Source organism: Sceloporus undulatus, chromosome 3 (assembly GCF_019175285.1).
Source record: "Sceloporus undulatus isolate JIND9_A2432 ecotype Alabama chromosome 3, SceUnd_v1.1, whole genome shotgun sequence".
Taxonomy (NCBI): domain Eukaryota; kingdom Metazoa; phylum Chordata; class Lepidosauria; order Squamata; family Phrynosomatidae; genus Sceloporus; species Sceloporus undulatus.
This window is the reverse complement of record NC_056524.1, coordinates 251,835,393-251,848,892: the sequence shown is the minus strand read 5'-3', so window position 1 is coordinate 251,848,892 and position 13,500 is coordinate 251,835,393. Positions and strand designations below refer to the sequence as shown.

The 13,500-nt window shown below is 38.9% G+C and overlaps 1 long non-coding RNA gene across 2 annotated transcripts in view; it reads right to left on the bottom strand.

Annotated features, from left to right (window-relative positions):
• Window positions 1–13,500, bottom strand: part of LOC121927325 — a 182,859-nt gene that overhangs the window by 16,074 nt on the left and 153,285 nt on the right. Inside the window, exon 2 of one of the 2 annotated variants that reach the window (XR_006103179.1) lies at window positions 7,138–7,215. The exons of the other annotated variant lie outside the window; for it this stretch is intronic. This is a non-coding gene — a long non-coding RNA (uncharacterized LOC121927325). The remainder of the gene's footprint in view (window positions 1–7,137; window positions 7,216–13,500) is intronic. 2 annotated transcript variants of the gene reach the window in all.

Sequence of the window (13,500 nt, the reverse complement as noted above, 5' to 3'; positions counted from 1 at the left end):
TATCACCAGTGGCTGTCTAGGCTATAAACCCCTCTCCACACAACTGAAGAATGTGTTTCAAAAGTATTCCAGTGCAGGCATCAGATGTTCCAGATATGACAAAATGCTCTCTCCTTTGTGCTGGAGAGGGTGCAGAGAGGCAGGATCTCTGTCCCACTTTGGGCCTATTTGTACAGCAGTAACCTGCTTTTGGAAGCAGCTCATGATGTGCTCATATCAATGACAGGATAGTCAAGAAAAGACAATAATGAGTTGCCAGTACTTTCTATCTTTTCTGTTGACAATAAGAGTAAAAAAGTCCTGCTACACCAAGATTTGATTTTTTCTTTTATTGAATGCTGCACACCTTGAAATTACTAGATGCTGGAAGGCATTAGAAGATTGCAGCAAGTGCAGTTGGCTTGACAGGGTCTAGTCAAATGCATTATCAGAGAAACTGACTTATAAAGTAAAGGTGGAAAAGGAGAGAATAAAATAGATGTGCTTGCTGCTGTGTGGTATCTATTCATTTTATTTTTCAACAAAGTTTAATTGCCCAGTTGGCGTATCCATGCATCATATCAAATATTGGAAGAGTGACTTTTAACTGCTGGATTTCCCTCACTCTGAGCTGCTTTCCTCCCACATTATCTCTTCTTGTGAGTGAAGTTTTGTCATTTTACTGTATATGGAATATAGAATCAAAGAATTGTAGAGTTGGAAGAGACCACAAGGGCCATCCAGTCCAATCCCTGCCATGCAGGAACTCTCAATCAAAGCATTCCCGAGAGCAGATATCCCCGATATCTGCTTTGTTCATCTAACTTTCCTCTACAGAATGTTTTGCTATTGAAATTCAAATAGTTTTTTTGGTTTTCAGCTTGTTCTGAAGCCTAGGAAGATATTTTGCCCACTAAATAGTCTAAGAGAGAAATAGACCCAGAACAAAATGGAAACAAAGCCATATCTGGGTATTCTATTTACAGATATATGACTGTGAACTACCTAGTATCAGAAAGCTAGAGACAGTGGTAGAATGGACTCACACACAACACAAACCATCACCAGGTATATTTAAGCAGGAAAACTGTCCTGTCCCTATTAGAGAATGGGGTAGTCACTTCAGATAGCAAAACATGGATGTCGTGAAAGGGCAGCAAATGTCTGGTTATTAAATTTATTTTTGTAATTCTACTGAAGAGAGTGTGTGTGAGAGAGAGATTCTTGTGGGATTTTTAGCCTCAGGAACCAAAGTAAATGTCTTTGCTGTGAGTACTATGCAACTTGATTTGCGTGGATGGTTATGGTGCATTTATTGCTTTCCCTCAGGCAACATAGTATCTTGGGTCAGCCAAGTAGGAAAGGCTAGAACCTGACCAAACAGAGGTCAGTACTGTCTACAAAAGGGAACCATGGTTGGGGCAAACTAGACTGACTATGAGGGAGATGTCTTCTGTTAGCTAACTGAGATGCTCTTCTTACCAACTACCAGGTATATAGAATAGCTGCTAGTAGACAAGGATGTCAAAATGTTGCTAGCACAATCCTAAATACATTGTTTGTTTGTAATAAAACCACACTTGTTACAGAGATATCGTTTATTTTTTATTAGAGTGAAATTATTTCCTATTAGCTTTCCAGATGTCTTGTTGTTTAATGTAATGTATATAATTTGTATTCAGGTTGTACCACAATTTCTACCAAGAAACCTGGGCCTGAAGATGCCAGCCACAGATGCTGGCAAAACATCGGGAATAAACTCTTCTAGAACATGGCCACAAACTCCGAAAAACCCACAAAAAACTAATAACCCACAAAAAACTTCTGGCAGGCCTATCCACCCAATCTGTTATAAGAGAGTTAGAAATACTCCAGCTCTATTTGTAATGATATGTATTTTAAATGATGATTTAGTCAATACATTGTATTGGTTATATTGTTTTATTGAGTGTATTTTATATGACATTGTAATTTTAATATTGTAATTGTTGTAATCTCACCTCGATCTGCAGGGAGAGTCGGGAAATATAAATAAAATTATATAATAATAATAATAGTAATATTTTCACAATACTTATGTAGTCAAAATGGTTGGTTCTATTGCCAAAATTGTACATGCCCCCTACTTTACTAAACATCAACCACAGAAAGAGAAAAGGGCTCATTTTGCCTATGATCAGGGTGTGGGTGGATGACATTTCCACCCTAGTCCCTGCCAGTGATGAAGCTGCCAGAATAAGAAGCAGGAACTCTGTTGTAGCTCCTTGTCACAGTCTCTCTTGCTGATGGGATGCTGGAATTGAAACATGCCCAAATCACCAGCAGAATTGATCTCTTTCTCTTAGTGCAACTGATGCATGGTAAAGTAGGCTTGGGTCAGGAGATATTATTTAGTTACACAAACAACTAAGTTGAACATGTAGAATTCTGTCTAAAGTCTTTTGTGACCCCACTAAACATGCCCATGTGGGTGATGGAGCTGATAATAACAAATGTATGGGAAAATATGGGCAGTTCAAAATTCTCTTTAGGTTTGCTAGGTAACTATAAGAAACTCAATTTAAATAGTAATGTAGAATTATGTAAGATCCGAGCTTATTTTTCTTTGTTTACCTACTTGCTGGGAGAATGTTGTTTGTTGTTCCTTTTAAAACTATAATTTTATGTACATATGAAAACTAATAAACATGTGCACTCTCTCTCTCTCTCTCTCTCTCTCTCTCTCACACACACACACACACACACACACATTCTCTTTAGAGATACTTGGGCAATTTGCGTCCTATAACTGAGGCCTTGGACAAAAAAACTACATGATAGTTTAAGACAGTATTTGGTTCAACAAGCATTGCTCAGATGACAGGGCATCAGTATTATGAGATATACAGAAAATAAAATAACTGATACACAAACTCATCTCTTAAAATATACTGTTGTCCCCCATAACCATTGTTTATCTTGAATATATACAAGAGAGGATCTCTTGCTGTAAATTTCTTCCCTCATTCCAACTCACACACAGAGACACACACACTGAAATTTGAAGTGTCTCCCCTGGGTTGATAGCATGCTAATTAAAGATTCTGAATCCCGAATATCCCATCTAAATAGTAAGTCAAATTCTAATTCAACCCAAGTGTCAAATCCGTGAGTCAATCTGGAGCTTCTGCTGAAACAGAAATCCCTGATGCCTCTGATCAAAGGTGTGTTGATTGAGGCAGAAAATACAAAACTAGTGAGAGATACATTTGCCTTCTCTAACATCATCCAAAGCCCCATTTCAATGCACAATACTAATTTTGTTGGGCTGTGAGCATTGTACTCATGAATTCCACAATGAAACTGATTTTTCTTTTAGGGGGAAAAGTTGTTTAAGGCTGGAAATGTCACCAAGTGATCAATATGGTGAACACATTTTTTCAGCATTCTTTTGGAGTCTATTAATCAGCAAGTAAGCCAACATGACAGATACAGTCACTGGACATTCAGAGGAAAGAGAGTGCATTACTTGATATTTAATGTCCTTTACACTAGAAAGAGCAGAAAAGGTTATTAAATAACATAATATCTCAATGTCCACATCATTATGGTTTCAATGCGATTACGATATAAGGGAACATCATGGAACATATATCTTTATCAAGATTCTTGGCCCTATAATGGGACAGAGTTAAGTGAACTTAAGTTCAATTGATTTCATTATTAGTTAGTAACTGATAATCTTAGAAAAACAGTAGAATCTTTTTGCAATATAATTTTGATAGAACTTTTCTGGTTCAGTTCTATCACTGAATATGCCAAGCTATAACCATATATCAAGGTAGGGGTCCATCCTTGTTATTTTCAGGCTTCATCATAGTTTGCTGCATTGCATGTTGAATATGAAAGATTATCTTTTCTAGATTTGTTACATATTTCATATCTCTTCCCCCCCCCCCAACAATTTTATCCAATTCAATGTTTCCTTTGGTTGTGAAACTTCTCCCTTGCCAAATAAAAATATGTACAAATTTTGGTTCACAATTTCCTAATTCATGCGCTTTCCAGAACGGTAATTGTGTTTGTGCGTATTTTTAAATGGATGCCTCTTTAGTAATGAATACTTGCTTGCATATAACTTGAAGAAGAAGAAAAAAGGTGTCTGTCTCTGTGTGTGTATGGGGGGGTATCTTGTTGTATCTTCCAAATGCACAATTTCATTATTTTTTAAAAAAAAAATTGTGATGGTGATGGAGAAGAAGGGAAGGAAGGAAGGAAGGAAGGAAGGAAGGAAGGAAGGAAGGAAGGAGAATTAAATTTGAATTCATGTTCTAGCTACAGTTGCAAAATGAACGAGATACTTCCAGCATAGGTCATCTACCAATGTGAGCAAAACTGCCTTTTTCCTATAGCCAGGCCTAAAACCAGAGAGAAATGGATAAAGACAGTACATTTCAACCAAGAATCTCTGGAGCTGGGAAGCAACCACACACTCTATTACCTTGCTCAATGATGTAATACATTCAATACTGGATGATAGCTATCAATTATAGAAAGATTCAGGGTATTTTTTTTTCATGAGACTCTTCCAGTTGTCTCTTTTAGACAACTGTCTTATTGTTAGGAAACATTGATTCCCTTCACTCAGCCAGTCCCCCCCCTGACCCTTTCAATAAGAAGAGAAAGGATGCACATGGAGGCCTTGTCTGCAGGGGCCCAAAGGCCCATTTCCCCCTTATTCTGGCATTGTCCAGTATGGATGACACAGGTCCAAAACCCTGGTTCTGTTGTAGGCATTCTGGATGACTTCTAGCATATTACACACTAGAACTGAGGTATAAAAATGTTATCATGAAGTAAATAAATGTACACATTGCTCTGGATCTTCAGAGAAGAGCAAGAGCTTTCCATTTCTGGGCTGTCTGAACAGACTTAATGCTGAGTCAGCTGGCACATCTGCCTCCATCATTGGTTGCTCTTTCTGAAGTCAGAATGAGACACCCAGTTTGTGATCATCTCTGGGCACCTTGTTCTGACCTCAAAAGCAAGCAATCTACCAACTGGCAGAGCAGGATGTCCGTGCTGACAGACACTGCGGCAAGGAAAAAGAGGCCCCAAATCCAGCCAGGAATGACATGATGTCACTTCCAGTCATCCCATGATGTCATGGGAATGACATGATGTCACTTCCAGTCTCTGTGAGGCTGAAGCATAGTGCTTCGGCCCCACAGAGCTCTGAAAGTGCTGAAAATGGGGCAATCCAGCCTTCAGGGCTCCTGTGCAGATTTCTTATTTTATATGCTAGGGGAAACAGTCTGAAAGTGCCTGTGTTTTAGACTTAGTGAAAGCAAGTGGATGCAGACCTGATCAGTGCTAGAATGGGGGGAAACTAAAATAATGAGACAGACATGAATTTAATTAATCTGGCATGAATGAAGTGATTCTTGTGAAGTAATTTCTTTTGCTTCATTTGTGTAATCCATTTTGTTTCTGTTAGCTGCAAGGAATGACAAGGGTCACTAGTCATGATGGCTAAATGCTACCTCAGGGATCAAGAAAACAACATCAAGGAAAAAAGTTTGTTGGTATTATACCTATCTTTTCTCTCAACACTGGGGCTCAAGGTGGATGAAAAAATGATTTAAAAAAACAAACAGTTACAGCTAAAAACATGAGAAATCATTATATTAAAACACAAAGAGATTAGAACAATCAGCATGCAAAGAGATCTTGTAGCACCTTTGAGACTAATTGAAAGAGTCCTGGAGAAGGCAGCATTGTAATTCAAATTGTGTTGTAGTTCATTGATGACATGTCTGAATGGTCTCAGCTGGGACCACTAGTTTGTCATTTTCTGTAATAGATTAGCCCTGGGTACAGGTCTCACCTAATAATAATAATAATAATAATAATAATAATAATAATAATAATACTTCATATGATGATACTGTAACTTCAGGAATGCTTGTTGTAATTCCATGAGTTTGGAATCCCTGTCCTGTGGGTCTAAGTAGAGGTGATTATATTGGAGGGCTTGAATGAAGACTATGGATCTAGTAATGTGTTTAGGGTCGAAACTCAAGGCATTTAAGTACAGTATGTGTAGTAGTAACTGGGTTTGCAATATAGTGTACTGCTTAATATCCATTTTGTAGCTGTACCATGGTGTCCAGAAAGTAAACTTGTTCCGTTGATAGTTCTAGGCTGAGATGGAGGGTGAAAGCTATATTGGTCTGTCTCTGGACTTTCCACTCCACCCTATGCATCTGGGGAAGTAGGCTAAAGTCTACAAAAGCTCATGCTACCAACTTCTTTCTTTCACTTAGTCTCAAAGATGCTAGAAGATCCCTTTGCAGACTGATTTTCAGAGTAATGCTGCCCTGTCTTTGAATTCTGCCAGACTAGAACAACAAGCATGCTTACAACAATTTAAATTAAAAACCTTTAAAAGCATATCAGAGAGAGAAAGAGAGAAAAAAAGTACCAGCTCATCAAAAGCCCCTTCCTAAATAGAAACTTGATTGACAAAAACCTGACGAATTTGTTTATAGGGACACAACTGAGCCTTTCAAAAAGATTTTCTGAGTCGAGAGCATTTCAGTGGTTGACAACTGCAAGAAGCCGATGGTTTGGAAAGCTTTTTTTCACTTATAAAATAAATTAGAAATAATTCAAGCACAACAGTAAAAGGAATAATGGTGTCCCACAGTTTAAAGGCCCTTCCACAGCAAGTAGTTTTACTTGCAAAAGGTCTTTGTAAATGAAAAGGCATTTGCCTCCTGGAAAAAGGATATTATACACATGAGTTGCGTCTGCACTGTAGAACTAATGCAGTTTGGCAGTGCTTTAACTTTTTTTTTAAAAAAAAAATAGGATCTGATGCCTTTAGGGTATTTAGGCCCCATGAAGTTATGCATAGAGGGAATAATAACCCAGAATTGAACAGGTTATTAGTTCTGAGCATGCTGCTCCAATATCAGGCAGGATCTATTAGCAATATGAAGTTCAAAGGTCATAGCAGGCAAGCCGCTCACCAACAGTCAATCCAGATGAGAATGAGTTAACAGCAGGGGTGGTGATGGTGAAGCCAAGGCCAAGTAGCCACATCCTACCAGACAGCAGGGCAAAGCAGGTAGTAAGCAAGGAGGATTCTACAACAAACACAAAACATAGTCTTACCATCATCTGACTTGTGGGCAATGCTACATCTGTCCAGAAGTGCTGCCTCCTGTATCCCATGTGTGCAGACAGTGAGTCCTGACAGAGGGAGATGTTAAATCAGTCTTGTGAAATTCCAAACATTGAGACCTCAAACTTAAAAATGACAGGGTCCCGAGGGGGCACCCACAATTAGTATTTAACAGGGGGATTTTATTAGCTCAATTAAAGCTGCTGAGAGGGCTTGGGCAACCCAAAGCTGGGATCAAGCCTAGTAGTTCTAAGAAACAGAACTCCAGAATGCAAATGTTGTTTTATTTGTAAAAGGGAATCACCACTCATACAAAGGTACACTCACTATCGTGTGTGCGCGCACACACACACATAGTCAAGAACTAGCAATATAAAAACTGGTAGCAGAGAGTGTCTTTAGGGATTGCAGAGGCTAATACAGTGCCAGTTCCAGAAATGGAGGTTCCAGTCTGGGGACACTGTGTAGTGAAATGCCTCAGCAGCTGTCTGCAGTGCGGAGGAGTCAAGCAAGATATTGACAGAGTGTATGTCTGAATCTCAGGTGAGACCAAATTAGGGGTGTCTTGGCAGGTATATTTTTAGGGCAAAATGTATTTTGGTGCAGATTTTGGGATTAAAATGTAGTTTCCAGGACAGAAGAATGAGAAAGGAATTTGTAAATGACTGGACAATCAGTACAAATTTCTCTGGTCAATGAAATATCTTCTCCAAAGGGATGTATACTTGAACTTTTATTCTTTTGCAAAGACCAGGTCAATCACCCACCATCACTCCTATTAAGGAATGGTTGTGCAGATCTTGATTGATCAATCCTGGCTATTTCTCTTGAGCTTTCCCCATGCTGAGCCAGTCGGATGTTCTCATATGTTCATGGATGTCCTTATATTGCATAGCTAGTTCCTGCACTATGGGTGCCTTCTTGGTTCTGTGCCTAAAATATCCCTTTTGATATCAACTTGATATTGAAGAAGATGAGGGATCCAGAGGGCTAGATCTTGGGTTAACAGGCCCAAATCCAGTTTGACACTGCTTTAACTATCATGGCTCAATGCTATGGAATTCTGGGATTTGCATCTTTGTGAAAGATTTAACTTTTTCTGTCAGAGAGCACTGGTGCCACAACAAACTACAAATCCCAGGATTCCACAGGTTGGAGCCATGACAATTAAAGCTGTGCCAAATTGCATTATTTCTGCACTGTGGCAGCAGCCATGGAAGGGACTGATCTACCTTCTCTTTAAAGAGAGCACTGAAACCTTGGGAGGAACACCCAAAAGTGCTCTTGTTGGTTATAACCCTCTAATTCTGCTTGGTAGCTTCCAATAGGTATTTGGTTGGGCACTGTGGGAAACATAATGTTGGACTTAGACAAGTGTTTGGTCTGATCCAAGAGGACTTTTAAAAAGTTCTTATATTCCTACATGTTAATCAGAGCACTGAAATCTTTCTTCAAGTGCATATTTTAAAGCTATTTTTGGCTGGTCTTTTAATGTTTTGCTAGACCTTGTTTGCATTTTTACTGACTTATCTCTAAAGTTTCTCCTTTACAATCCTTGTTGGACTGGGTTTTGAGGTCTTTGGAGAAGACCTTTCTCTTTACCTTCAGTGGCACCTTTGCAGAGCTCAACAGAGGGCTTTCCCAGTGGCTGCTCAGAGGCTCCAGAACTCCCAGTCAAAGGAAGCTAGATCTATCTCATCTTTGTTCTTTTGCCTGCAGGCAAAGGCTCTATCATTTACACCAGCGGTTCCCAAACTTTACTTGTCCAGATGTTTTGAACATCAGTTCCCAGAACCCCAACCAGCTTGGCAAATAGTCAGGAATTCTGGGAGCTGAAGTCCAAAATATCTGGTTGACCAAAGTAGGGGAACCCCGGATGTAGACATTTAATCTGGGTTTGAAACTGAAGGGAACCATTGCTCCTTTTCAGTGATGAGTTTTTAATCTTAATTTTATGTTTTAGTTGTATTTGTTGATTTTACTTTTAATATTTTTCCCCTGAACTGATTGACTCTGTCTTAATTTAGATAAAATAAATGAATAAAGATAGTGATAGTTGCCCTATATAGGATCTTCACTGTCATGGCCACATGGTATAAACCAATGAAGGTGCTTTATTCTCATCAGAAAACGATTCCAGCTAAACATTAGGAAGATCTTCCTGACAGTAAGACCTGTAAGACAACAGAATATGCTGCCTGAGAGTGTGGTGAGTCTCTTTGAAGGTTTTTAATCTGTCTGTCTGTCTGTCTGTCTGTCTGTCTGTCTGTCTGTTGGGAGTGCTTTTATTGAATATTCCTTCATGATATGGGATTGGACTGGACAACCCTTCCAGTTTCTTCCACCTCTCTGATTCTGTGATGCCATGAATACTTCCTTTAGTCAATACATACTTCTAAGAGTTATCTACTGGTGGATATTACAAAATCAACTGTCATATAGTGACTGAAGCAACAATGGGAAAAGACAGAGAAGGTAGAAGACTGACATCCTGAGGTGAATATTATTGGCCCTACTTCAGTATCTAACTGATGGGTAAGTGCAGAATCTCATTCCCTGGAGGTTTTAAAACAGAGTCCGGATGACTATCTGTCAGGAGTCATTTGATTGTGGTTTCCTACATGGCATGGGGATGGACTGGATGTCCCTTGTGGTCTTTTCCACCTCTATGATTCTATGATTCATGTGAATGGATGAATCTGAAAGTATCAAATGAAGATAGTGTTTCATCAGTAGGCCTACTTATTTAAAACTTTGAGCGTTGAACCTTTTCTTTAGCTTTTTAGTTTTTATGCATAATAACGATTTTTAAAATATGCTTATTAATATTCTCTCTCAAGACAAAAGTTTAACAACCTTCATGGCCAAAGAGTCTAAAGGAGAACATTTTAAAAAATTGAAAACTTGCTCAGATTCATCTTTGTTTCAATTCTCACACCAATTCCAGTTGTCTAATGTACATTAAAATATTAATGTGAATAACTTAATTTTAGGAATGCCAAAGGCAGTGAAGCACAGTGAAAGGCATAACAAAAATGACTTCATAATGACACATTAAAGTTTATAAAGCATCTCAGTCTTTCTTTTTGTTTTGTTTTTATACATCAGATTTTTTTAGTGCATGAAATATTTTGCTTCTGATCACTGAATCTATTATTTTCCTTGTGGAGATACTGAAAATATTTTTCTTCTTTGTGAGACAAAAAGTAGATCCATATTATTTTTCCTTTTTTATGCCAGAAGAAATCCTGAAAAGGGATACTGAATTTAGAGCTGAGTAAAGTGTTTGAAACAAAGTTTTATCTGGTTAAAAGTAAGTTCCATCACATGGGCCAGATTTAGAAGCAGAGTTGTCTTGAATTTTGCAAACGTCACAAGAAAATTTTTCCTAACACGAATTGAGCAAAAATGGTTCAGCAAACTAGACCAAAACTAGATTTTTAATGGACTTACTAGTGAATAAAATAGCCAGTCTATTTGTTCTGATTGGCTGATATATCTTTAACATGCCATGGTATTTAATGTTTTGTTTGTTTGTTTGTGTTTTTAATTGGGAAGGGGGGTCAGGAAATCAATGGTTTACCAATTACAATGATAGTTCACAGACCTGGCCTTAAGCGTGAATAAATAGATTCTGATAGCAATCCCATATACACTTACTTGGGAGTGGGATCTGTTCAAATCAGTTTGCCTTACTTCTGAACAGACTTTAATTGGATGACTAAAGCCTCTTTAGTAATTCTGACTTCTGTAGAAACTATCTACACCTAAGCAGGGTAGTTTGCTTGGACTGCTGATGAGCTTGTGAATCAGTGACTACTTATATCTGGAATGTTGATGGTGCAAACAGTGCAACTATGCCAAGGTAATTGATCACTGAATATCTGCCTTAAGTGACTTTTGTGACCCCTGAAGATGAAATGGAAAGGATCAATACAACATAAGTGAATATTAGGCCACACTAACATTTAATTTCCTATTACAGAACCAGGCTACATGAATATGAATTAATGTTTCTTTATTCAAGTTCTAGCCCCAGGAGTGTTTATTTCAGGTTTCCTTTTATACACAGCTAAAGACTTGGCATTTAAAAAACAATTTCTTCTTAGTTAAATATACTTTACTTTTTTGGCAGCTTGATGCATTGTTGCTATAGCTGCTCTTTCCAAATTAAGTTCAGGTGCTGCTAATGTACAATGTTGGCTTTTGGTCATCTCTCTATAATATCTATATTGCACTATCCTTCAGACAATGAAGCTTTGCCACAAATAGTACATGGATCAGGGAGGAGGTGGAAGAAAGAAAGAAAAAAGATGAGAGACAGACAAGTCTTTGTGAAAGAGAGAGAGGGTGCATCTACAGTGTAGAAATAAAGTATGCAGTTTGAGACCACTTTAACTGCCATGGCTCCATCATATAGAATCCTGGGATTTGTTGTTTTGTGAGGCACCAGCACTCTTTGCAGAGGAGGCTAAAGACCTTGTGAAACTACAAATCCCATGATTCCATAGGATGGAGTAACAACATTTAAAGTGGTATAAAACTGCATAATTGCTGCAGTATAGATACATCCAGAATGATGATGATGATGATGATGATGATGATGAATTTTCCCCCCAGAAAGGGATCCAAGGTGGTTCTCAGATAAAATAATTTTAAAATATTACAATAAAAATTTAACAACAATGAAAATAATCTGACTAAAACCAGTATACAATTATGTAGAGAGATCTTGTAGCACCTTTGAGACTAACTAAAGAAAGAGGTTGGTAGCGTGAGCTTTTATAGACTAAAGTCTAGTTCCTCAGATGCATTTTGTCTGCATCTGAAGAAGTAGATTTTAGTCTACAAAAGCTCATGCTACCAACCTCTTTCTAGAGGCTAAACAAACCAGCCAAAAGGGTCCTGCCTCCACCCCCAAGCCACTCCCAAGCCACCGTCACACCACCTGATCGACCACATGGCGGGTGGTGTTACAGCACTCCTTTGTCATGGTGTTCAGATGACACGTGCCAAACGGAGCAACAGAAAGTGCTGCCACAGTGGCAAAGGCACCCTTTTTCCCGCTGCAAAAGGAGTGGCATTTTGCAGCTTCTTTTAAGGCTGGCAAAGCACCAGATCAGGATGGCAGCATATGGTTACTGCAGGTCCAATCCAGTGCTGAAAGGAGTGGGGTTGAGCCACCATTTCAGGGCCGTCTGTTTTGCCCCTTAGTCTCAAAGATGCTACAAGATCTCTCTACATACTATTCTACGAACTAACACAGCTATGTCTTTGAATTCTACCAGTATAAAATTATGTACAACATGCAAAATAATAATAATAATAATAATAATAATAATAATAATAATAATAATTTTTATTCTGCTCTTTCACAAAGGAATCAAAGCAGATTCCAACAATATAAATAAAACATCAAACAATTAAAAATTATGATTTAAAAACCTCAAAGCCCCAACCCTCTCCTCAGTGATAAAAACAGTGATAACCTATAAATTTAAAACTATCCAAAAGGAATACATTAAAATTTTGGGCAGATTAGAGCAAGAAATGAATCTTCTTCTATAGGAGAGGGGGGATGGGAGTGATGGAATCAATCAATTTGGTGTTGGTATCAATAGAGGGAGGAGGCAAGTCTGATAGATCTGATGGATCTAACCTACTCTGGTTAGGCCTGCCGGAAGAGATCTGTCTTAATAGTGTTTTTAAAGGCTTCCAAGGTGGTAATATGGTGAATCTTGAATGGCAGGTCATTCCAGAGCCTCGGAGAGGCTGATGAGAAGGTCCTCTGGGTCACTGCTAAAAGTCTGGTCTTCTTAGGTTGTAGCAGATTCTTCCCAGAGGACACACCCCGAAGTGTGCGGGGTGGATTGTATGGAAGGAGGTGCTCCCGCAAGTAGTCACGACCCAAGCCATGTAGGGCTCTAAAGGTTAGAACCAACACCTTGTACCTTGCCTGGAAGCTGATCGGCAGCCAGTGGAGAGATTTTAGAACCAGTCTAATATGGGCAGTTCTGAATGTGCCCATGACCAGCCTGGCTGCCATGTTTTGTAATTAAAGTTTCCGAACTTGACACAGGTAGCCTCATGTAGAGTGCATTGCAGAAGTTGAGTCGCGAGGTTTACCAGCACATGTACTACTATTTCAAGATCTCCCGGCTCTAGGAAGGGGCGCAGCTGGTGTATCAGCTGAAGCTGATAGCAAGTGCTCCTGACTGTCACATCCACCTGAGCCGTCAGTTGAAGCGACAAGTCCAGGAGCACCCCTAAGCTGCAGACAGAGTCCTTCAGGGGAAGTGTGACCCATCCACTGGCTGACATAACTCTATTCCCGGAGTAGGGATCCCTATTGC